The sequence below is a fragment of the Ictidomys tridecemlineatus genome, chromosome 5 (genome assembly GCF_052094955.1).
Source record: "Ictidomys tridecemlineatus isolate mIctTri1 chromosome 5, mIctTri1.hap1, whole genome shotgun sequence".
Lineage (NCBI taxonomy): Eukaryota > Metazoa > Chordata > Mammalia > Rodentia > Sciuridae > Ictidomys > Ictidomys tridecemlineatus.
The window spans coordinates 95,086,774-95,110,185 of record NC_135481.1 but is presented as its reverse complement, the minus strand read 5'-3'; the positions used below and the strand labels follow the sequence as shown (position 1 = coordinate 95,110,185).

Here is a 23,412-nt window from a genome sequence, read left to right as displayed (position 1 = left end):
CATGGGCCGCCTCTGGGTGTGTGAACACAGCCCCATCTAATGCAGGCTGACAGGTGATTTCATGCATCATTTAACTCTTTGCAGTGCCCAGGAATGCAACAGAGATTAGATAATTGGAATAATTTCAAATTTGTAAACAGCTTTTTTCTCGAAGGAAGAAAATACTGTGAACCTGAACTGCAAAAGGAAGCATTGGTCTGGTTAGCTCTTGGAGAAAAACAAAACTGAGCTTTCGCTGCCATAAGGAATTAGGCACAACTTCCCCTCCTCTCCTCCACGCAGGGTGATGGCCCTAAAGAAAGATGTCCAAAGGCCAGTGGGAGGTACCACTTCAACTCTGCTCCAAGGAAAGTGATTGCAAGCAGTGAAGGCAATGGAGGGAGGAAGGGAAGGAGTGGGGAGAGAGATGAGGGAGGGAAGGAGAGAGAGAGGGAGAGAGAGAGGAGAGAGGGGGAAGAGAGAGAGAGGGAGAGAGAATGACGATAGTGAGAGGAAAGGAAGGTACACCTTGATTCTGGAAACTTGGTGTGAAAGGGACCCAGAAGTCCCAGGTAAGTCAGCCCCTAAACAACACCAGGTGGAAGCCCAGCTGTGGCATTGTGGATTGCCTTCCCCAATAAATGTTTCTTTGAAGTCAATCCTTTATAATAAAAAGTTACTCAGGAGATCCCATATTATAAGAAAGAAGATATAGAAACTTTTTTTTTTTCAGTTTTGGGGATCAACCCAGGGCTTTGCACATGTTGGGCAAATCCTCTTCCACTGAGCTCCACCCCCAGCTTACCAATGAAATCTTAATGCCTGATCACTTCTTTAACAAACTATAATGCTCGGAGCAAACAGCTCAATTTTTTCTTGAATGAAAAGATGGTTTGAAGCCTGGTGACAGTTTATGGCAGGAGACCAGTGCAAGTGCTATGGGAAAAGTAAGAGATACCATACCTCGCCTCAAGTCTTCCTGACCTCCATCTTTGGCCGCACCCTTCTCTCTATATCTAGCAGAATCCTGGGTGAGTCCACACATGCCTTGATCCCATTCCTCTGCAGACTTACCGCCCAGATGGGCTCAGAGGACAGCTCTCACTGACCAGGGCCAGCAGCCCCATCTGCATTGTCAAAGATTGATGAATCGACTGGAGCAGAGGAGGCCCTGGCCCAAGACACCCAGCAGAGCTCTGAGCTCTGGAAAGAGCACAGGGTGACAGAAAGTTGTGTCTTGCAAAAACTTTGAAAATGATATCTTAGAGAAGAGAAGGAGAAGGAGAAGGAGAAGGAGAAGGAGAAGGAGAAAGAGAAGGAGAAGGAGAAGGAGAAGAAGGAAAGAAGAAGAAGAAACTCTGCAGATGTAGACAGAAGCCCGAGCACCCTGACCAGGAACCTCTAGGTCTCTGGTATGGCCTGTTGGGAGAGGGTTTGCAATTTATTCTGACAAGCATGCAATATTTAGTTCAGACGTGGGCCTGTGGCAGTGAAATTAAATATCTTGTCACTAACATGGGTTCTAAAATCCCACCTAGATGAGCTATATGAAAACTTAATGCCCTGTAGGGGAATCAAACTCAGAAAGACATGTGGCAAGAGCCTTCATTTTTCAACCTGCCAGTGACCTCCCTGGCACTTAGGAGGGGAGTATGTGCTAAGAGGATATTGGGCCTCCCACATCCCCCAGCTGATAAGTTGTTAGGGTTTAAATATGCTCCCCAGTTCATGTGTTGGAACTTAATCCTCAATGCAATGTATTAGGAGGTGGAGACAAGAAGAGGTGGCTAGGTCTTGAGGGAGAGCCCTCATGAATGGATCAACGTTATATTACTAACCCACTCCCACGAGGGAGTAATTGTTCTTATAAAACAAGTCCACACCTTGTGTTCCCTCTTTTGTATGCATTTGCTTGCCTTTCTCCTTTCTGCCATGTTATGATGCACACAAGGATGCTTGCCAGATGCCAATACCATGTCCTTGGATTTCTTAGCCTCCAGAATGATGAGCTAAGTAAACTCCTTTGCTTTATTAATTCCCCAGTTGGTAGTATTCTGTTATAGCAATGGAAAGCAGACTAAGACAGGTATTCAGAGTGCTGCTGCTTGAAGGACTCGCATAGATTCTCAAGCCCTTCTTAGTCTACTGCTCATAGCTAAGGGGTGCAGTAAGGGGTGCGCAAATTATAGATGCTCAGAAAGGATAAGGCAGGCTTGGAAACATTTCTCCTTTGTAGAGTGTTGCTTCTTCTATGATGCCACCCTATCATCCATTGGCTTGTGTTTACACACACTTAGTGGCTTTTTTTTTCTTTTGGTACCAGGGACTGAACCCAGGGGTGCTCAATCACTGAGTCACATCCCCAGCCCTTTTTATTTATTTATTTTGAGATAGGGTCTTGATAAGTTGTGTAGGGCCTTGCTAAGTTGCTGAGACTAGCTTTGAACTTGAGATCCTCCTGCCTCAGCCTCCTGATCAGTGGTTTCTTAATACCTATATCTAAGGCATTCATTGTCATGAAAAAAGACTGATGATGGGAGGCAAAAATAGACTGGAAAGTTTCAAACCATCCTCTCAGGTTGGGATCCCAGTGGCAGATCCTAGTAAGGCTTCCTTCAGCAAACCCTCTTGTGTGTAGATTCTGTGGAAAACATAAAAATGGGTGCCATTGGAGGGGTGGGTTGGCCATTCAGGAATCTTGAATGGCCAAGTCTAGTTGGAGGCTTGACACAGTGGACGCTGACCTCAGAATTCACTGCTGGAGAAGGACAGCAAGGTTGTCCCATGTCATCCCCCAGAAAGAGTTCTTAGGGCACCATTCAGGGGACATCACCTGCCCCTGTGTTTTCCATGAAATTAAAAATTACAAAAATAATAAAGGGTAATTTTTAAGCTTTTCTAATCTCAATGTATTAAAATTTATCAGATTGAGAAAAGGATGAAGTGCATACAGCAAACATACACACATACAGCAGGCAATGCTGCCTGGCCCACCTCGAGGGCCAGGGTCCCAAGAGACCTAGCACAGAAGAGTGGCTGGAGGTTTTACCTGTAATTTTTTTTGGGAGGTCCTCATTAGGATTTCACCAAATTACCATTAATGGTCAAAAGCACTACTGAGCATGTGTGTGTGCGTGCACGTGCCTACATGTGCACATCTGCAATTGTGTGAGAGAGGGATCAAATAATGAAATTTTCATTAAAACTTTCCAACTCCTAAAACAACAATTATGTATATATGTATGTTTGCTGTATACACTTCATACTTTTCTCAGTCTGATAACTCTTTAATACATTGAGAAGAGAAAAGCTTAAAATAGCCTTTATAATTTTAATTTCTACTTCTTATATCTCACACCAATTTCCATCTTACTCCTGAGCACCCTGAGATCTTCCTGAATACCCCATTGATGTCGAGTACTGGGCCTTACAACATGGTCTTCCCTCTGCCTGGGATGCTGTCTGCACTTAGTCAATGTGCAGACGCCTTAGGGAGGGAGAGGAAAGGACTCTCTTTATTGGTCATGTCTGCCCTTCCCACTTCAGTATTACCATTCAGTGGTGCACTACTCCGGGTATTTGAGTCAGTATTTCATCTCCCTGTTAATGTATATGGACCTTGAAGGTAGGGACCATTTCTTGTTTCTGGCACCTAGTAGGTTTGATACTCTTCAAAAAATATTTGTTGAGTTCCTATTATGTGTTGGGTGCTTTTCTAGGCTGACTGACTTTAAACCAGACAGTGCCTGTGATAGTTAATTTTATGTGTCAACTTGACTAGGTTATGGGAGGCCCAGATGGCCGGTAAAACGTGTTATTTCTAGGTGTGTCTGTGGGATGTTTCTGGGAAAGATTTGCATTTGAACCAGTTGACTATTAAGAGATCATCATTGCCAATGTTGCCAAGATCATCATTGCCAAGGTTAACTATAAAGAGATCATCATTGCCAAGGGTGCATTCAATTCACCCTTGCCAAAGATACATTCAATCCACCAAGGGCCCCAATAGAACAGAGGTGGAGAAAGTGAGCGGGGACGTCCATCATCTCCTCTCCTTGGAAACCAGAGCCCCAGTTTCTCTGGCCTTCTGACTTTGGGACTTAACAATAACAGTGTTCCTGGTTTTCCTATCTTTGACCTTGGACTATGAACCAGCTGTCCTGGTTCTCGAACTTGAAGATGGTTATTACGGGACTTCTTGGCCTCCATCATCCCATAATAAATCTCCATAAACATATGTAACATGTGAACAGTGGTGTGTGTAACGCATATCCTACTGGCTCCATTTCTCTGGAGAACCCTAACCTAGCCCCTTTGCTAGTTATTCCCATTCTACAAGTAATGCTGTGGAAGGAAAGAGAAACAATAATGCATTCTCCAGTGGCAAATGGCTGCTAGGTGACAATCAGGAGTGACAGAACCCAGCTCTCTCAAGTCCAAGGCACCAAGCTCTCTCAAGTCCAAGGCCAGTGCAGAATTGTGCTTCATCAGCTTTAGTCTTTTCAATCATACTTTAGTTGTGCCAAGAACTGGGTAGTACTTAGACCTGACTGAATCAAAAGCATTACTTTTACAACGGGGAAAAGAATTATGCCTTACTGCTGATGTACACTGCTTTCTCTCTCTCTCTCTCTTTCTCTTTCTCTCACTTAGTTATGCTTAAGGAAGCCAGATATTTAAATCATTCATGTATTGCAAAGAAAATTAAAAACACAGCAAAGCACGACTTTGCACCTTATTAAATCGTAAGAGTTAGATGCCGCTTACTTTAATTCTGGAGGAAAATGGAAGGAGTCATTTACTAAGCAATTCCATATAATGGCCAGGCACTCTTCCATGGTAGTCTTATGTAGCTCTGATCACACTCTGGGAGAGAAGATGATGACTGTCCCCACTCCACACAAAAGGAAGCTGGAGTGCAGTTTACTCTAGGTCACTGTAGGATTTGGAGTCTAAAGTTTTAAGCTTTGGGCTAGGTAATACATACACAAGACATGAAATTTAACACATAGAAAAGGGAAAACATTACAGAGGACCTTGCACCACCAACTCCAGCCACTCATATCCCCTCTTGAGAGACATTCACTGTCATGAAGTCCTTAGGAATATTTTCAGTATCATTTTATTCATATGCTTTATATATAAGTAATTATTATAATTATTACTATTGCCATTATTTTAACATACCCTATACTACTCTTAGCATTTTGCTTTTCTAACGATCCTATACTTAATGGACATAGGGATCCTTTGCACAAGTTGATGAGATCTTTGGGGTAATGTTAATCATCACTCAGAGGCTTGTCATCTTTTGCTCTTACAGTGTGGTAAAGAAAATTCTTATACAAACATCATTCCACAAGTGCAAGGACACACAAAGGCACACAAGCGCAACGTAGGGTAAATTCCGGGAAGAGGAAATTCTGAGTTAGAAGATACCTGCAAATTACATTTTAATAAGATCGACAACATGTTCCTAATAACCATCTTACCAGTTCACAATCCCACCAAAACTATTTGCAGATACCTTATTTCCTTGTACTGTCATGAACAGTGTGTGATTAAACCTTTTGATCCTTTCAATCCAAAATCCGGTAATTGTTTTTAAACCAACATCTCTCCGTAGTCTTAGTGTACATTTCTCTTATTTTGAGTGAGACTGAACATTTTCCCCCCAATGGTTGTATTATGTGTGTTTCTTTTTGAAAAGTGCCTATTTATACCCTTTTTTATTTTCACTGGGTTGTTTAAAATTTGTTTAAGAGATTTTCTTTTGATTTTGTTTATGATATTTCTATAATGCAGAATTTTTTTTCTTCTTCATTTTTTGGTACAAGGGATTGAATCCAGGAGTGCTTTACCACATCCCCAGCCCTTTGTATTAATTAATTAATTAATAATTAATGTATTGAGGCAGCATCTCACTGAGTTGCTTAGGGCCTTACTAAATTGCTGAGGCTGGCTTTGAACTTCTGATCCTTCTATCCTTCTACCTCAGCCTCCTGAGTCACTGGGATTATAGGCCTGTGCCACTATTCTTGGCAGAAATGTTTTTCTCTAACAGTAGAAAGAAATTTATTAGTCTTTGGACTCATGGCTTTTAAATTTTGTGTCAAAAATAGAAAAGTCTTCTCCAATCAGACTAATAAAAATTTTCCAAGTGCCTTCAGGGTTTTTGTTTTTGTTGTTTTTTTAAAAATTTAAATTACGTTGTCACTTGACATATATTTTGATGTAAGTTTTGAGGTCAGAATGCAGTTATTTATTTTGTTTCCAGAAAGGTTTCAGTTGTTTCAAAGCATTTTTTACTAGACTGTCTTTTTTGCTATTGGTGTGTAACAGTACATTCAACATATGTAGTTTTATCTCTTTCTGAACGCTGTCACAGAGCTTCTTGGCTTAAAATAATATTGGACCTGTCTTTTCTTTTGTAGCTTAGTAGAAGTAATCTGGAAAACATTTGAGGATTGGTACTTTTTTTGGAAATAGCTTTTTCTCTATATTCTGTATTTCTGCTATGCTAATTAGTTTCCCGGGGGGGGGTCTCCCCATCTCTTATCTATGAGGGGTCCTGCTCAGTAATTTACATTTTCCTAGAACATTTATTTGCATCAGTCTTTGTTCGTTTGCTAATAATTTATTGCTCTTTTCCTCGAGAACCAATGTTAAGGTTGATTCATTTTTTTTTCCTAATTTATTATTGTTTTAGTCAGTTTTTTCACTTTGGTGACCAAATGACCTGACAAGAACTATTGGAGTTTTGAGGAAAAGTTTATTTGGGGGCCCGCAGTGTCAGAGGTCTGAGTCCAAACGTGGTTGGCTCCATTCCTTGGGGGGAATGAGGGAGAATATCATGGCAGAAGAGGATGGTGGTGAAAAGCAGGTGGGAGGTGGTACCAGGAAGTAGGGAGGTAGAGAGATAAGCTCCCCTCACCACAGACAAAGTATATGCCCCAAAGACACGCTCCTGTGACCCACCTCCTGCAGCCACACCCTACCTGCCTACAGTCACCACCCAGTTGATACCTACCAGTAGATTAACGCGTTGATTAGGTTGAGGTTCTCGAAATCCAACCATTTCACCTCTAAGCTTTCTTGCACTGTCTCGCACATGAGCTTTTGGGGGACACCTGATATCTAAACCTTAACAATTGCTATCTGCTTTTTTCTTATGTTTTCCTGAAGTTAATTTTATTTTTCTTGTTTTAAACATCGTTGAGTGGAAGACTTGATGCACTGATTCATTTTTGCTGTTGTTGTTCATTACTTTAGATATTCATGTCTGTAAATTTTCCTTGGAGCAAGTGCTTTAGCTCAGAACAAAAGACTTGGCATGTGGTTGTGATCATTTTCATTAATTTTAAATATTTTGAAATTTCAGGTTGGTTCCTTTTTCACTCAGAGTGATTAAAGGACACTCACTGTCTTACCACTTTTGATTTGGGAAGTGTATTTAGGTTTTCTGTGTGGTCCACAGTGTAGTTTTAGGAGATGATTTATGGACACCTAAAAGGAAGAGATATTCTTAGTTTTCAGGGATTGAGCTTGATGTAAGTAACTTTGCTAATTATGTCATTTATGCCATCTGGGGCCATATTATCCGTTATATAAAACCTCCTATAACTAAATTATTTTCATTTTTTCCTTGTGTTTCCTCCAGTTTTTCGTAATGACTTTTCAGGCCATGTTAGTTGGTGCAGAAATATTTGCAACAGCTTGGTGTTCCTTGCCACTTGCCATCTTGTACCAAGTGCCTCCATTTTTGGCTTGATGCCTTTGGTTCTAAATCCAGCCTTGCTGGAGTCCAGGGGTGCTGGCCTCTGCTCCCACACTGCCGGCACCTGAGAGCAGCACTCCCTTGCTCTCCTGCTGTTTCCGAGTTTCTGAGTCACCTTGGTTTACTGTACACTGTGCATGAGAATCTTTAATATGTGTGCTTATCCCACTTGTATCTGTCAAGATGGCAGATGAGTTTGGTCCACAATGTTTTGTGCCACATTTTCCGTGTTCATTGCTCTCTTTAATCTTTTCCCTTTTGGCCTACATTTTCTTTGTTTTTGTGAGTGTTCCTTGTATTATTGGGGCAGATCTATCTAATGATTAATTCTTCTAGTGATCATCTTTAAAACAAAACATTATAATTATTTAAATTCTCTAGTTACTGACACTTCTCACTACAAATGACAAAAATTGTCCTTCTCCACTTTCTCTTCCATCACCTGAATTTGGTTTAACATATACATGTTAAAATTAATATGTATAAAAATTATATGTGAATGTTATTTATATAATAAAATTATATATAAGTGATAAGTATAAATAAATATATTTAAATTTATATTTATATTAAATTTTATATATATTAAAATTTATATACAAATTTTATATAATTTATATAACTTACATACCTTTATAAAATTTATATAAAATTTGTATATAAATTTTAATATATAAAATTTAATATATATAAAATTTATATATTTATATATAACATGTATTTATATATTAAATATAAATATATATTTGAATATAAAATATGTTTTAAATATATATTTGTTTATATTTATTATTTTTATAAAATATAATATATTTTAATACATAATATGTACTATATATTAGCTTTTAAGCTAATATATATACACATGTATATGTACATATATATTAGCTCTCATATGTTTAAATATATACATTGGTTACTTGATGTATGTTTAAATGACATCCTCCAATATTTAGCTATAAACAATGGATAAATCAGCATATACCACATTTTCTTTCTCTATCCTTGATATTAGTTATATTAGTAATAATATTTATATACATCCATTGTTTATAATACATTTTTTACTTATAACAAAAATTTCCACATTTTTTTAGACTTGATCTAAAAGCTAAATATATTCAGTAAATAAAGTAAAATGAATAAAAGCTAAATACATTCAGCTAAAGCTCTTTCAGAGCGTTGGCTGGGGATTCTTCATTCATCTCTTTCCTTTATTTTTTTTTCTGTTTTATTTAGTGTAAATTGATTTTGTTATCATTGCTTTATGTTTTTTAATTTATTTTTTTAATTTTTATTGTTGGTTGTTCAAAACATTACATAGTTCTTGACATATCATATTTCACACTTTGATTCAAGTGGGTTATGAACTCCCATTTTTACCTCGTATACAGATTGCAGAATCACATCGGTTACACATCCAGTGTTTTACATATGGCTATACTAGTGTCTGTTGTATTCTGCTGCCTTTCCTATCCTCTACTATCCCCCCTCCCCTCCCCTCCCATCTTCTCTCTCTACCACATTTACTTTAATTCATTTCTCCCCCTTGTTTTTTTCCCTTTCCCCTCACTTCCTCTTATGTAATTTTGTGTAACCATGAGGGTCTCCTTCCATTTCCATGCAATTTCCCTTCTCTCTCCCTTTCCCTTCCACCTCTCATCCATGTTTAATGTTAATCTTCTTCTCATGCTCTTCCTCCCTACTCTGTTCATAGTTACTCTCCTTATATCAAAGAAGACATTTGGCATTTGTTTTTTAGGGATTGGCTCGCTTTTAGCATAATCTGCTCTAATGCCATCCATTTCCCTGCAAATTCTATGATTTTGTCATTTTTTAATGCAGAGTAATACTCCATTGTGTATAAATGCCACATTTTTTTTTTATCCATTTGTCTATTGAAGGGCATCTAGGTTGGTTCCACAGTCTTGCTATTGTGAATTGTGCTGTTATGAACATCGAAGTAGCAGTGTCCCTGTAGTATGCTCTTTTTAGGTCTTTAGGGAATAGACCGAGAAGGGGAATAGCTGGGTCAAATGGTGGTTCCATTCCCAGCTTTCCGAGAAATCTCTATACTGCTTTCCAAATTGGCTGCACCAATTTGCAGTCCCATCAGCAATGTACAAGTGTACCCTTTTTCCCACATCCTCGCCAGCACTTGTTGTTGTTTGAATTCATAATGGCTGCCAATCTTACTGGAGTGAGATGGTATCTTAGGGTGGTTTTGATTTGCATTTCTCTGACTGCTAGAGATGGTGAGCATTTCTTCATGTACTTATTGATTGATTGTATGTCCTCCTCTGAGAAGTGTCTGTTCAGGTCCTTGGCCCATTTGTTGATTGGGTTATTTGTTATCTTATTGTTTAATTTTTTGAGTTCTTTGTATACTCTGGATATTAGGGCTCTATCTGAAGCGTGAGGAGTAAGATTTGTTCCCAGGATGTAGGCTCCCTGTTTATCTCTCTTATTGTTTCTTTTGCAGAGAAAAAACTTTTTAGTTTAAGTAAGTCCCATTTGTTGATTCTAGTTATTAACTCTTGTGCTATGGGTGTCCTATTGAGGAATTTGGAGCCCAACCCCACAGTATGTAGATCGTAGCCAACTTTTTCTTCTATCAGACGCCGTGTCTCTGATTTGATATCAAGCTCCTTGATCCATTTTGAATTAACTTTTGTGCATAGCGAGAGAAAGGGATTCAGTTTCATTTTGTTGCATATGGATTTCCAGTTTTCCCAGCACCATTTGTTGAAGATGCTATCCTTCCTCCATTGCATGCTTTTAGCCCCTTTATCAAATATGAGATAGTTGTAATTTTGTGGATTGGTTTCTGTGTCCTCTATTCTGTACCATTGGTCCACCTTCCTGTTTTGGTACCAGTACCATGCTCTTTTTGTTACTATTGCTCTGTAGTATAGTTTGAAGTCTGGTATCACTATACCACCTGATTCACACTTCCTGCTTAGAGTTGCTTTTGCTATTCTGAGTCTTTTATTTTTCCATATGAACTTCATGATTGCTTTCTCTATTTCTACAAGAAATGCCGTTAGGATTTTGATTGGCATTGCATTAAACCTATAGAGAACTTTTGGTAATATCACCATTTTGATGATGTTAGTTCTGCCTATCCATGAACAGGGTATATTTTTCCATCTTCTAAGATCTTCTTCTATTTCTCTCTTTAGGGTTCTGTAGTTTTCATTGTATACGTCTTTTACCTCTTTTGTTAGGTTGATTCCCAAGTATTTTTTTTTTTTTGAGGATATTGTGAATGGAGTGGTTGTCCTCATTTCCATTTCAGAGGATTTGTCGATGACATACAGGAATGCCTTTGATTTATGCGTGCTGATTTTATATCCTGCCACTTTGCTGAATTCATTAATAAATGAATTAATAGTTTCTTTGTAGACCCTTTTGGGTCTGCTGGGTATAGAATCATGGCACCTGAAAATAGTGATAATTTAAGTTCTTCTTTTCCTATTTTTATGCCTTTAATTTCTTTCGTCTAATTGCTCTGGCCAGTGATTCGAGAACTATGTTGAACAGAAGTGGTGAGAGAGGGCATCCCTGTCTTGTTCCAGATTTTAGAGGGAATGCCTTCAATTTTTCTCCGTTCAGAATGATGCTAGCCTGAGGCTTAGCATAGATAGCTTTTACAATATTGAGGTATGTTCCTGTTATCCTTAGTTTTTCTAGAGTTTTAAACATTGCTGTGCTTTTTCGAATGCTTTTTCTGAATCTATCGAGATGATCATATGGTTCTTATCTTTAAGTCTATTGATGTGGTGAATAACATTTATTGATTTCCGTATATTGAACCAGCCTTGCATCTCAGGGATGAATCCTACTTGATCATGGTGCACAATTTTTTGATATGTTTTTGCATCTGATTCTTCAGAATTTTATTGAGGATTTTTGCATCTAGGTTCATTAGAGATATTGGTCTGTAGTTTTCTTTCTTGGATGTGTCTTTGTCTGGTTTAGGAATCAGGGTGATGTTGGCCTCATAGAATGAATTTGGAAGTTCTCCCTCTTTTTCTTTTATTTTTGAAATAGCTTGAAAAGTATTGGTATTATTTCTTCTTTATACTCTGATGTATACCCATCTGGTCCTGGGCTTTTCTTAGTTGGTAATCTTTTGATGGCTTCTTCTATTTCCTCAATTGATTTTGGTCTGTTTAGGTTGTCTATATCCTCCTGACTCAATCTGGGCAGATCATATGACTTAAGAAATTTATCGATGCCTTCACTATCTTCTATTTTATTGGAGTATAAGGATTCAAAATAATTTCTAATTATCTTCTGTATTTCTGAAGTGTCTGTTGTGATATTGCCTTTTTTATCCCATATGCTAGTAATTTGGGTTCTCTCTCTTCTTCTCTTCATTAGCATGGCTAAGGGTCTGTCGATCTTATTTATTTTTTCAAAGAACTTGTTTCGATTTCATTAATTTTAGCTCTGATTTTAATTATTTCTTGCCTTCTACTTCTTTTGCTGTTGTTTTGCTCTTCTTTTTCTAGGATTTTGAGATGAAGTGTGAGATCATTTATTTGTTGGTTTTTTTTCTTTTTTTAAGGAATGTTCTCAAAGCAATGAATTTTCCTCTTAGAACTGCTTTCATTGTGTCTCATAGATTCTGATATGTTGTGTCTGTGTTTTCATTTATCTCTAAGAATTTTTTAATTTCCTCCTTGATGTCTTCTATAACCCATTGATCATTCAGTAACCTATTGTTTATTCTCCAAGTGATGCATGATTTTTCCTTCCTTCTTTTATCGTTGATTTCCAGTTTCATTCCATTATGATCAGATAAGATGCATGGTATTATCTCTACTCCTTTATATTGTCTAAGAGTTGCCCTGTGACATAATATATGATCTATTTTTGAGAAGGATCCATGTGCTGCTGAGAAAAAAGTGTAACTGCTTGATGTTGGGTGATATATTCTATATATGTCAATTAAGTCTAAGTTATTCATTGTATTGATGAGTTCTATAATTTCTTTATTCAACTTTTGTTTGGAAGATCTGTCCAGTGGTGATAGAGGTGTGTTGAAGTCTCCCATAATTATTGTATGGTGGTCTATTAGACTCTTGAACTTGAGAAGAGTTTGTTTAATGAATATAGCTGCACCATTGTTTGGGGCATATATATTTATGATTATTATGTCTTGTTGGTGTATGGTTCCCTTTAGCAGTATGTAGTGTCCCTCTTTATCCCTTTTGATTAACTTTGGCTTGAAATCTATTTTATTTGATATGAGTATGGACACTCCTGCTTGTTTCCGAAGTCCATATGAGTGGTATGATTTTTCCTAACCTTTCACCTTCAGTCTATGTATATCTTTTCCTATCAAATGCGTCTCCTGTAGGCAGCATATTGTTGGATCTTTTTTTTTGATCCATTCTACTAGCCTGTGTCTCTTAATTGGTGAGTTTAAGCCATTAACATTTAGGGTTATTATTGAGATATGGTTTGTTCTTCCAGCCATATTTGTGTATTTATGTTACTAAACATGGTTTGTTTTTCCTCTTTGATTATTTTTTCCCCTTTACTGTACTACCTCCCACTGTTGGTTTTCATTGTTATTTTCCATTTCCTCTTCCTGTATTGTTTTGCCGAGGATGTTTTGAAGAGAGGGTTTTCTAGCTGCAAATTCTTTTAACTTTTGTTTATTGTGGAAGGTTTTAATTTCATCTTTCATCCTGAAGCTTAATTTCGCTGGATATACAATTCTTGGTTGGAACCCATTTTCTTTCAGTGTTTGAAATATGTTATTCCAGGATCTTCTAGCTTTCAGAGTCTGTGTTGAGAGATCAGCTGTTATCCTGATTGGTTTACCCCTAAATGTAATCTGCTTCCTTTCTCTTGAAGCTTTTAAAATTCTCTCCTTATTCTGTATGTTGGGCATCTTCATTATAATGTATCTAGGTGTGGATCTCTTATGATTTTGCACATTTGGCGTCCTGTAGGCTTCTAGGATTTGGGATTCTGTCTTATTCTTCAAGTCTGGGAAGTTTTCTCCTATTATTTCGTTGAACAGATTGCTCATTCCTTTGGTTTGTACCTCTATACCTTCCTATATCCCAATGACTCTTAAGTTTGGTCTCTTTATGTTATCCCATATTTCTTAGATGTTCTGCTCATGGTTTCTTAACAGTCTTGCTGAGCTGTCTATGTTCTTTTCAAGTTGAAATACTTTGTCTTCATTGTCTGATGTTCTATCTTCTAAGTGTTCTACTCTGTTGGTAGTATTCTCATTTGAGTTTTTAAGTTGGTTTATTGCTTCCTGCATTTCTAGGATTTCTCTTTGTTTGTTTTTTATAACCTCTATCTCCCTGTATAGTTGATCTTTTGCTTCTTGGATTTGTTTATGTAATTCATTGTCGAAGTGATCTTTCATTGTCTGATTTTGCTGTCTAATGTCTTCCTTGAGACTCCAGATCATCTGAAGCATGTATATCCTGAATTCTTTATCTGACATTCCATTTGCTGCAGATATTACCTCTTCTAAAGTTGAGTTGACCTGCATTGCTTGTGGTCCTTTCTTTCCTTGTCTTTTCATACTGCTCGAGTTTCTTTCTACTTGGTGAAACTGTTGTGTTATTGAATTTTCCCCCTATATATTTATATTGCTCTTGTATAGTTGCAAAGTCTCCCTTGCAGGCGCGGGGGGCGGTTGTGCTCCTCCTCCAATTGGGGTGATCCGTCTATCACGCCGGTGGGTCGCTGGGCCCCTTCTCCAGGTCGAGTGGTCTGCCTACTTTGTGGGCAACGACTGGGCCCCTCCTCCAATAGGGGTGATCTGTCTACCATGCTGGCGGGCAGCTGGGCCTGTTCTCTAGGTTGCAGTTTTGCCTACCTTGCAGGCGCAGGCGGCGGCTGTGCCCCTCCTCCAATTGGGGTGATCTTTCAACTAGGCTGGCGGGCCACTGGGCCCCTTCTCCATGACGTGCGATCTGCCTACCTTGCAGGCGGCAGCTGGGCCCTTCCTCCAATTGGGGTGATGTGTTTACCATGCCGGAGGCCGCTGGGCCTGTTCTCCCTGTCGGTCACAGGTCTGCCTACCTTGCAGGAGCGGGCGGTGACTCTGCCCCTCCTCCAATTGGGGTGATGTGTCTACCACGCCGGGGGGCCTCTGGGCCTGTTCTGCGGGTTGGTCGCAGGTCTGCCTACCTTGCGGGTGCAGGCGGCAGCTCTGCCCCTCCTCCCCATCTCTTTCCTTTAGTATATTGCTTTTCCAGGAATAACTTTTTTTTCTTATTACTCTCCACTGCACAAGTTTTATCAATTGCCTTTGAGTGACAGTTTGTGCATACAGTTCCCAGGCCACACACCTTTTCCTTTCTCCATTAAGGGCCTCGGTCACTGTTGTCTTTGAATGTTGCTGTAAAGGCTTGGGTGAGCCTGTTTTTTCATTAATTTGGTCTTGATAGTTACTTGATATTCCTGCTGCGTTGACCAAATGATTCTTTTCTCTAAAGTCTAGTAATACTCCTAAAATATAGCATAATGTTGATGGTTCTGTAGAGAATTTTACTGGGACACAATGGAACCCTTTAATTTATAAACTCAAATGTGTTGATTTCTGAAGGCATGTGGCCTGTTTCCTTGTTTTAATTGTCTAACTCTCTCTTTCAGGAATATTTGATTAAGTATTTGTGGATCTTCTTTGAAACTCGAATATGCTACTCTCTTGCTAATATTTTTAAATGGTTATTCCCATTTTATTTTATTTGCTTGGACAATCCTGTCCTCCACATCCATGTTCTGTTTTGGGCAGTGTCAATTTTACTTGGTACTGATTTAAAATTATTTTCACATCTCAGGTGGACTCTGTGGGTTCAAGTTTCTTTTTTTCATTTTGCCATATGTCAGATTGAACTTTTTTTTTTTTTTTTTGTTTTTTGGTATTGGGGATTGAATGCAGGGACATTCACCACTGAGCCACATCCCCAGCCCCATTTTGTATTTTATTTAGAGACAGGGTCTCACTGAGTTGCTTAGCGCCTTGGTTTTACAGAGGCTGGATTTGATCTCATGATCCTCCTGCCTCAGCCTCACGAGCCACTGGGATTACAGGTGTGCCCCCTTGGCATCCTTGATCTTTTAAGGTGGGTTTGAGGTCTTTGGTGTTTTTTTTTTTTTTTTTGAGGTCATTTGAATTCATGGCAACACCTCCCCCCCCCCCACTAACCTGTAGGAATCACCTACAGCACATCCTGGGCACTGTCCATTATTTTTCCAGCTCTTTCCCTCATTTTTCCTGCAGTATCTAGAATCCTATGCTCTCCCCACCCTACCCCCCAATTTTTTTTAATTACTCTCCATTGAATGTGGAGAATTCACCACCCAGATATTTGGTAGCAGTTTTCAGGAGATGGGAGTCAGGATGCTGTTGTGAGTTGGCAAAAACTTGCCCTGATTCTCTATGAGATCTTACTGCCAAGGGTTGTGTGTCTGTGAGTTATTTTAGCCATTGTGACCTCTCAGCCACGGTCCACAGCCCTGCCCCACCCACAGACTGCTGTCCACATATCTAGGATGACTGTTTCCTTTCCATGGTGCCAGGTGGGGTCCAGGGAGGTGTTACTTTCCAACCTGGAAGGCTCTTATCATTTTTCAAACAAAGAAATTTTGGCTCTATGCTTTTGGGGGCATTCCTACTTTGGAGTACAAATTTGATGGACAAGTTCTTTTCTCAATTTGTCAAAATCTACAGCTTTGCCAAAGTTCATCTTCTCTTAGCCCTTCTTGAATTCCTGCTCACCACCTTTGGCCAGACCCACCTCGGGGCTTGTGGCTCATGGATACAGAATTTCCCAGCTTTATTGAAAGTGGAATTATGCTTTTTGTTCATTTTCTCCTATCTTATGATTTTCAAGAGGAAAATGAGGAGAGCTTCCTTCCTTTCTGATGACATGTTAAAATTTAAAATGCACCACGCTGGTTTCACCACCCTCAAACTGCTTCTTTCCCGTTCTGCATGTAGAATAGCTGTTTTGCAAACCAACACAACACAGAGGATGAAGTCAAAAGAAACCCAATTGAATATTGGACCTGGGGTCTCTGAGAACATCAGGAAGCAGCAGGCTGTATTCAGTGGGTAAAGTGACCAAGATCCCCAACAAGGCAAACAGAAAAGGTGGTCAGGCACATGCCCACCACTCCCAGGCCCCTAAGAAGTCTCTCTTTAGGTCGCAAAATCATTGTCCTCTAAGAAAAATTAATGTAATTCTGGAAGGATGCTGTTGTTCCTAAGTTAAAAAGGGACTGTAACAGATGAACTCAAAGGAAATCAGAACACTTTTGCTTCAGTTGCTATAGATTTACAAAAATGTCCCCTCACTCTGCAAGTCTTGAATAACTCTATTAGTAGAAGTTGTGTAACAATCCCACCTCTGAGGCTTATTGTGGGCCTCATGGTAAATTCAGGGCCTTCCAAATCTATATGAGCTAGAACTCTTAGTGCCCCCATCACATACAATGAAACCTAGACTGGGCAAGCTTAGCTAACTAGCTCAAGGTCACATCAAAGTAGAATCCAGGTCTGACTGACTCTTGCATCTTTTAATTACTACAATTGATCATAGGATGATTGATAATATTGTTATTTTCATGGGGTCACATTCTATTTTCAAAAGCAACATTGGCCTGAATTACATTTGCCAATGATCTACCCCTAGGAAGCAGCCTTTTCTTTGGATACCAGGGATTGAATCCAGGGATTCTCTGCTACTGAGCTATATTCCCAGCTCTTTTTAAATTGTACTTGGAGACAGGGTCTTGCTAAATTGCTGAGGCTGGCCTCAAACTTGTGATCCTCCTGTTTCAGCCTCCCTTGGTCCCTGGGATCACAAGTGTGCACCACCACACCAGGTAGGAGCAGCTTATATAAATCCTATTAGAGGAACACTTAATAAATGCAGGTTTACTGATCTGGCCATCTATTTGACCACCAGGAAAAAAAAAAGAGTACCAATCAGTGGCCTGAATCTAGCGAGAGATGATTATTATGTAATCAGTGTTTCCACTGCCGACTAAACCCAGGCAGTCTAGGGCTAGGGCACCGCTATGAGAATGTCTTCAAGGAACTAGAATTCCTTCATTTTCTTGTTTCACCTCTTACCTGTGCAGTTTCCTTCTCATGGTTGTCAGTGGCTGGAAATACCTTATTTTTATGAACCCATGGGGGAAGGATTTTATTCCTTCCTAGCTGTGGGGTCTTGGGAGGATCACCCCACCCATCAGGGGTCTTAGTTATTCATCTGGGAAAGCAGAGCTAACAACTGCAGGGAGGGGTGAGAATTCAATGATCTACTACTTATAAAATCACTTAAAATCACTTAGCCTGGTGCCTGGCACACAAACACTCGTTCTTATACATCCCTGCTAGGTTCAACCACACTCCAGGCTCTCAAAACACTTAATTAACCTAGGACTATCAAACACTCTTGCTAAAAATAAAAGATTTCCCCTGGGGTGGTGGTGGTGGTGGTGTTGGTGTTGGTGGTGGTGGTGATGATGATGGTGATGGTGGTGGTGGTTGGTGGTGGTATTGGTGATGGTGTTGGTGTTGTTGTTGTTGTTGTTGGTGGTGGTGGTGATGGTGATGGTGTTGTTGTTGTTGTTGTTGGTGGTGGTGGTGGTAGTGATGGTGGTGGTGGTGATGATGATGGTGATGGTGGTGGTGGTGGTGGTGGTGGTATTGGTGATGGTGTTGGTGTTGGTGTTGGTGTTGGTGGTGGTGATGGTGATGGTGTTGTTGTTGTTGTTGGTGGTGGTGATGGTGTTGTTGTTGTTGTTGTTGGTGGTGGTGGTATTGGTGTTGTTGTTGGTGGTGGTGGTGATAGTGGTGTTGGTGTTGTTGTTGGTGGTGGTGGTGATAGTGTTGTTGTTGTTGTTGTTGTTGTTGGTGGTGGTGGTGTTGGTGGTGGTGGTGATAGTGGTGTTGGTGTTGGTGGTGTTGGTGTTGGTGGTGATAGTGGTGTTGGTGGTGTGGTGGTGGTGGTGGTGGTATTGGTGGTGGTGGTATTGGTGGTGGTGTTGGTGGTGGTGGTGGTGGTGATAGTGGTGGTGGTGGTGGTGGTGGTGGTGGTGATAGTGGTGTTGGTGGTGGTGGTATTGATGGTGGTGTTGTTGTTGTTGGTGATAGTGTTGATGGTGGTGGTGGTGGTGGTAGTATTGGTGGTGGTGTTGGTGGTGGTAGTGGGGGTGATAGTGGTGATGGTGATGTGGTGGTGGTGGTCGTGATAGTGGTGGTGGTGGTGTTGTTGGTGGTGATAATAGTGGTGGTGGTGGTGTTGGTGGTGGTGATGGTGATAGTGGTGGTTGTGGTGGTAGTGGTGGTAATGGTGATGGTGATAGTGATGGTGGTGATGGTGTTGTTGTTGTTGGTGGTGGTGGTGGTGATAGTGGTGGTGGTGATGTTGTTGTTGTTGTTTTTGTTGGTGGTAGTGGTGGTGAAGCAAGAGGATTTATTTTGTCTACACTGAATTTCGATCCTCTCCAGGGCAGCTGTCATTCAGCTCACCTCCAGACCTCCTGAGGTAACCAATGTTTCCACTGCTGACTAAAGTCAAAGCAGGTGCTCTGCTCCCAATGTACTGCCAGGAGCATTTAAGGAAAAATGCAACAATAACAAAAAAATTCCTCACACAACATTCCCCAGCTAAAAAGGAAGAGATGGTATAAACATTATTTCAAATATCTCCAACAGAAACATATTTACATTTCCAGATTCTGTTATTTCTCTACCTTGGACTGAATTACCATCTCAGCCTCCCTGCTGTGCTAACTGCATGTGGTAATTACAGTAGTGAAATTCCATCTTGGCTTCTGCTTCTAATCTCTCCAACTGATGTTTATAAATGTGTGTGTGTGTGTGTGTGTGTATGTGTGTTTAACTCTAGTCTTGCTTCAGGAAAGCGAATTTAATAAATCACTAAGATCTTCCAAATATGACCTTCATATGTAAATAGTTACTACCAAAAAATAAATACGTTGTTCTTATGAAGGCATGCAGGGTGGGAGGAGGTGCAGCTTAGCCCTGGGAGGAAGCAAAGCACAAAGCAGGGCTCGCACAGTTTCTGTTTCTACCTAGACTCCAACTAGTCCTGTGAAACTTCAGCTGCACAGAGTTTCTCCTGTGAAGAATACACTGTCTCTACGCCACCTCATCCCTCAGTTTTATCACTTGGAGGAAGTTCCCATCTGAAGAAACTTAAGGAAAGGCCTGGGAAATTTATGCGGAGTGACTGCTGACTGCTGGTCTTGGCAGGAAGTGGCCAACTCAGATGCTGGCGAACATATTTTTAAAAGAAGAGCAATGTGGCAGAATTGCCAAATCACTAAAAGAATCAGAGGACCTGGGTTCAGGCTCTGTCCCCGCCACTTGCTACTTGTCACTGGGATATACATTGTTGTGTGTTTCACCCAAGAGGTGTCTCGGCACTTTTCTTTCACCACCCACACAAAGGCTGGAAAAGCTTAGCACTTACTTTCTTGCCTTTCATCTAGTTAGGAACTTTCATAGTTCTGGGCAATAAGACATAAGCAGAAGATCACAAGCCAAGTCTCTTAAGAAAGTTCAACTTTCCTGAGAAAAGAAAACAACATGACTGGTACTGGTCCTTCCGGCATTTCTTCTTTTATTCATCATGGTCATGATGCCTGGAGCCAAAGCAGCCATCTTGTGACTATGAGAGAAAATCTAAGAGAACGGCAGATAGCAGTCATGGTGTCAGTGAGCTGTCCAACGTCTGAGGCCCCCAAGTCTCTTGTTAGGAGGACCCTCAGCCCAACCAAAGGCGAACCCTGTTGGTCAAATTTTCTGCTAGTTGGAGCCAAAATGCTCACAATGGATACAATAACTATAGAAGTTACTTTATCTCCTTCTCTGTGAAGAGAAGATATGGGTAGTATGCCCAAACTCACAGATACTGGGACTTCTGAACAAAATAATCCATAACAAAGTTCTTTGTTAAGTAGTGTGGCCAAAAAGTTCAGAGACAAGAGGACCAAGCCCACAGAACATATTTGATTACTTATTTGGAAGCAAAACGACTAAAAGTTGTGGAAAGAAGGATACTAGGAGATTTTACAACGAATCTGCTTCTATTGTGCTTTGGTACAAGGTGGCAAAATGATATCCTTGTTTTATCTGCTAATACCTTCATTTACCCTTTTCTGTTTTCTTTGCCTGGGTTTAGCTTCCTGGTTCTTTCTCACCTCCCCACTCCTCATACACACATTCTAGAACCTTCTGATGCATCCTGATGCTGGTTCTTTGTTTTCTTGCATTGCTTTGCCCTCTCTCAGTCCTACCACTTGGCTCCCTGATTTCAGGGACAAAAGAGAAGGAGTGTTTAACCAACGGGAAGGAACCCTCCTGACCAGATTTATGAGACCAAGGGCAGCAGGAGGTTTAGGAGATTGACAGTTCCAAAGGAACAGCAAGAAAAGCAAGCCGTCTTCCTGAATGACAGACAGGCTGCCCCCCGGACCCCTGGCTCAGGCTTTCAGGGCAGTGAGCTGTGGACTCTCCAGGACCCTGTGCTCAGAGGGGCTCCTGGCTGGGTCACCGCCCTGCTCTTGCCATCCTGCGATCCTTCGTGATGTCTGAACCAGGGGCCCCGAGTCTCCATTCTGCACCTGGCCCTGCCTAAATAAGGGAGCCTTTCCTGTTGGTGGCATTTGTGTCATTTCAACACATGCACTCTCCTGGGAGGGAGATGGTTTAATGCTACCCCGGAGTGAAGAAACCGAGGCACGGGGTACCGAGGAAGCCTGCGGGAGAGAGCACACCTGCAAAGGAAGGGGCTGAGCTACCCTGCAAACTCTGGCACTTTAGCTCCAAGGTCGTTCCAATGGCCAGTTCCTTCTGTGCTAAAATGCAAGTTTCTCCCGGCTGATCTCTGAGAACCTCTAGAAAGCAGGAACACAAGCCTCCAAAAAGCTAGGGCCTTCAAATCAAAGACTACCAGAAGGACTGGTGACTTTTGAGGCTCTTTAGGATCCCCTACTTTTTTGGGGACAGGGGTGATGGAAAGGCTTGAGGGAAACACCCCTGCGGAGGGGTCTTCCAGCTGCCCTCTACTGGGGGCTACTCACGTGCCATAAGTCCTTACCTTTTGCATTGGGTGCGTACCGCCAGACCTCCTTAGACCCATGGGGAAGTGCTACCTGAACACTCGGAACCTTGCCAACCTTCTCGCTCACATTAGTGACAGCACTTCACTCTGGCTACTCTGCTACCCGTTGCCGGGGGCAGGTATCATCAGCTCCATTTGACAGATAAAGAAATTCTTTCCCAGAAAGATCCAGCCCCTTGCATGAAGGAACCCATTAAGCCAGTAGCTGAGCTAACACCAGAGCCTGGCCTTTCCATCTTAGATGGATTCTTCTCTTTCTAAAATACAAAAAAAAAAAAAAAAAATACAAAAAGGCCAAACACATAAAAGCCCCCAATTCATTTGGCTACTTTACGGCTTTCTTCACTAATGTTTCTTGGCAAAATGATCATTATGACTGCATGAGAGAGAATATGGTCCAGAGTGCTCAGTGGAGATCTCCAGCTCTTCATCTCCAAGCTATGAAATAATATCTGCCAGGGAGAATTAGGGGTGGATACCAAAAAAACACAACAAAAACAAAAACGAAAAGTAACCAGCCAAACTAAGAAACTCTATAACATTGTGTAGGATGTTTAATTCTGAACACCGGAGTGCACAAGGCCCCTGCAGCCACTCTGCACAGTGTGAACAAAGTCAGCTCAGGAACGTCAGGCTGCCCCTGGCAGCCAGCGCCCTTTTATGGGCATTGCATGCTACTTGAGAAGTTATTTCTCTTTCAATTACTGGAAATCCTAGGGCCAGAGCTGTCTGCTGGACCTCCTCAGCCTGCTGCCTAAAGTAAATGAAGAAATGAATCTCGACCCTTGTCATCTTTTGATTTAGCAAGGGAGAGGGGGAGCAGAACTCCTTGCCATTTCCTCCTGCATCACTGAAGGTCATTCTTCCTTTGCTCATCACAGGTGACAACTCCCTGCTGTCACTACTCTAAAACCAAACCAGAATTTTGGATGCAAATCGACTTTTGCATATTGACAACTGTAATAAAGCCCAACGGTGGTCTTGAGTGACAGGGAACGGAGTGCTTTGAAGATGTGGGGTAGACCAGAAGTGCTTTTCATCATTATCACAGAAACAAGGAGGACACAAACCCCACTAACAATACAAGGGAAACTACCAGATCACCAGGACACGTGTATCCTGGGCTTGGGTATAATAAGTTTATGTTAGATTCGTCTGCATGGGAAAAAGAGAACAGATGCAATAGTGTTTTCTCCCCTATTGTTTTTTTTTTCTTATTTTTCCAAGGGCTCTCTTGACCTTCAGGAGCAGGATTATCCCACTTTGATGTGAGTGCATTAAACATTAACAATCTTCCCATGTTAACTCTCCCAGGCCAAATCTTATTAGCATTTAGTTCTGACATTGATTCTCGCTGGTGAATTATTTAAAAAATGTAAGAGTCTGAGGTTGTGTGATAAAAATCACATAGTCACCTAATGGAGGTTATTCAAGGCCTTTGAAGATTTGAAAGAGTTAGGACCAGTTGTCCACGAGGCTCTTAGTCTGTTTTGCTCTCATTAAAAT

General features: G+C 40.8%; 1 protein-coding gene across 7 annotated transcripts in view; it reads right to left on the bottom strand.

The window, feature by feature from the left end:
* The window catches only part of Rgs6 (regulator of G protein signaling 6), a 586,626-nt gene that overhangs the window by 196,706 nt on the left and 366,508 nt on the right, over nt 1–23,412 (bottom strand). The window lies entirely within an intron of this gene.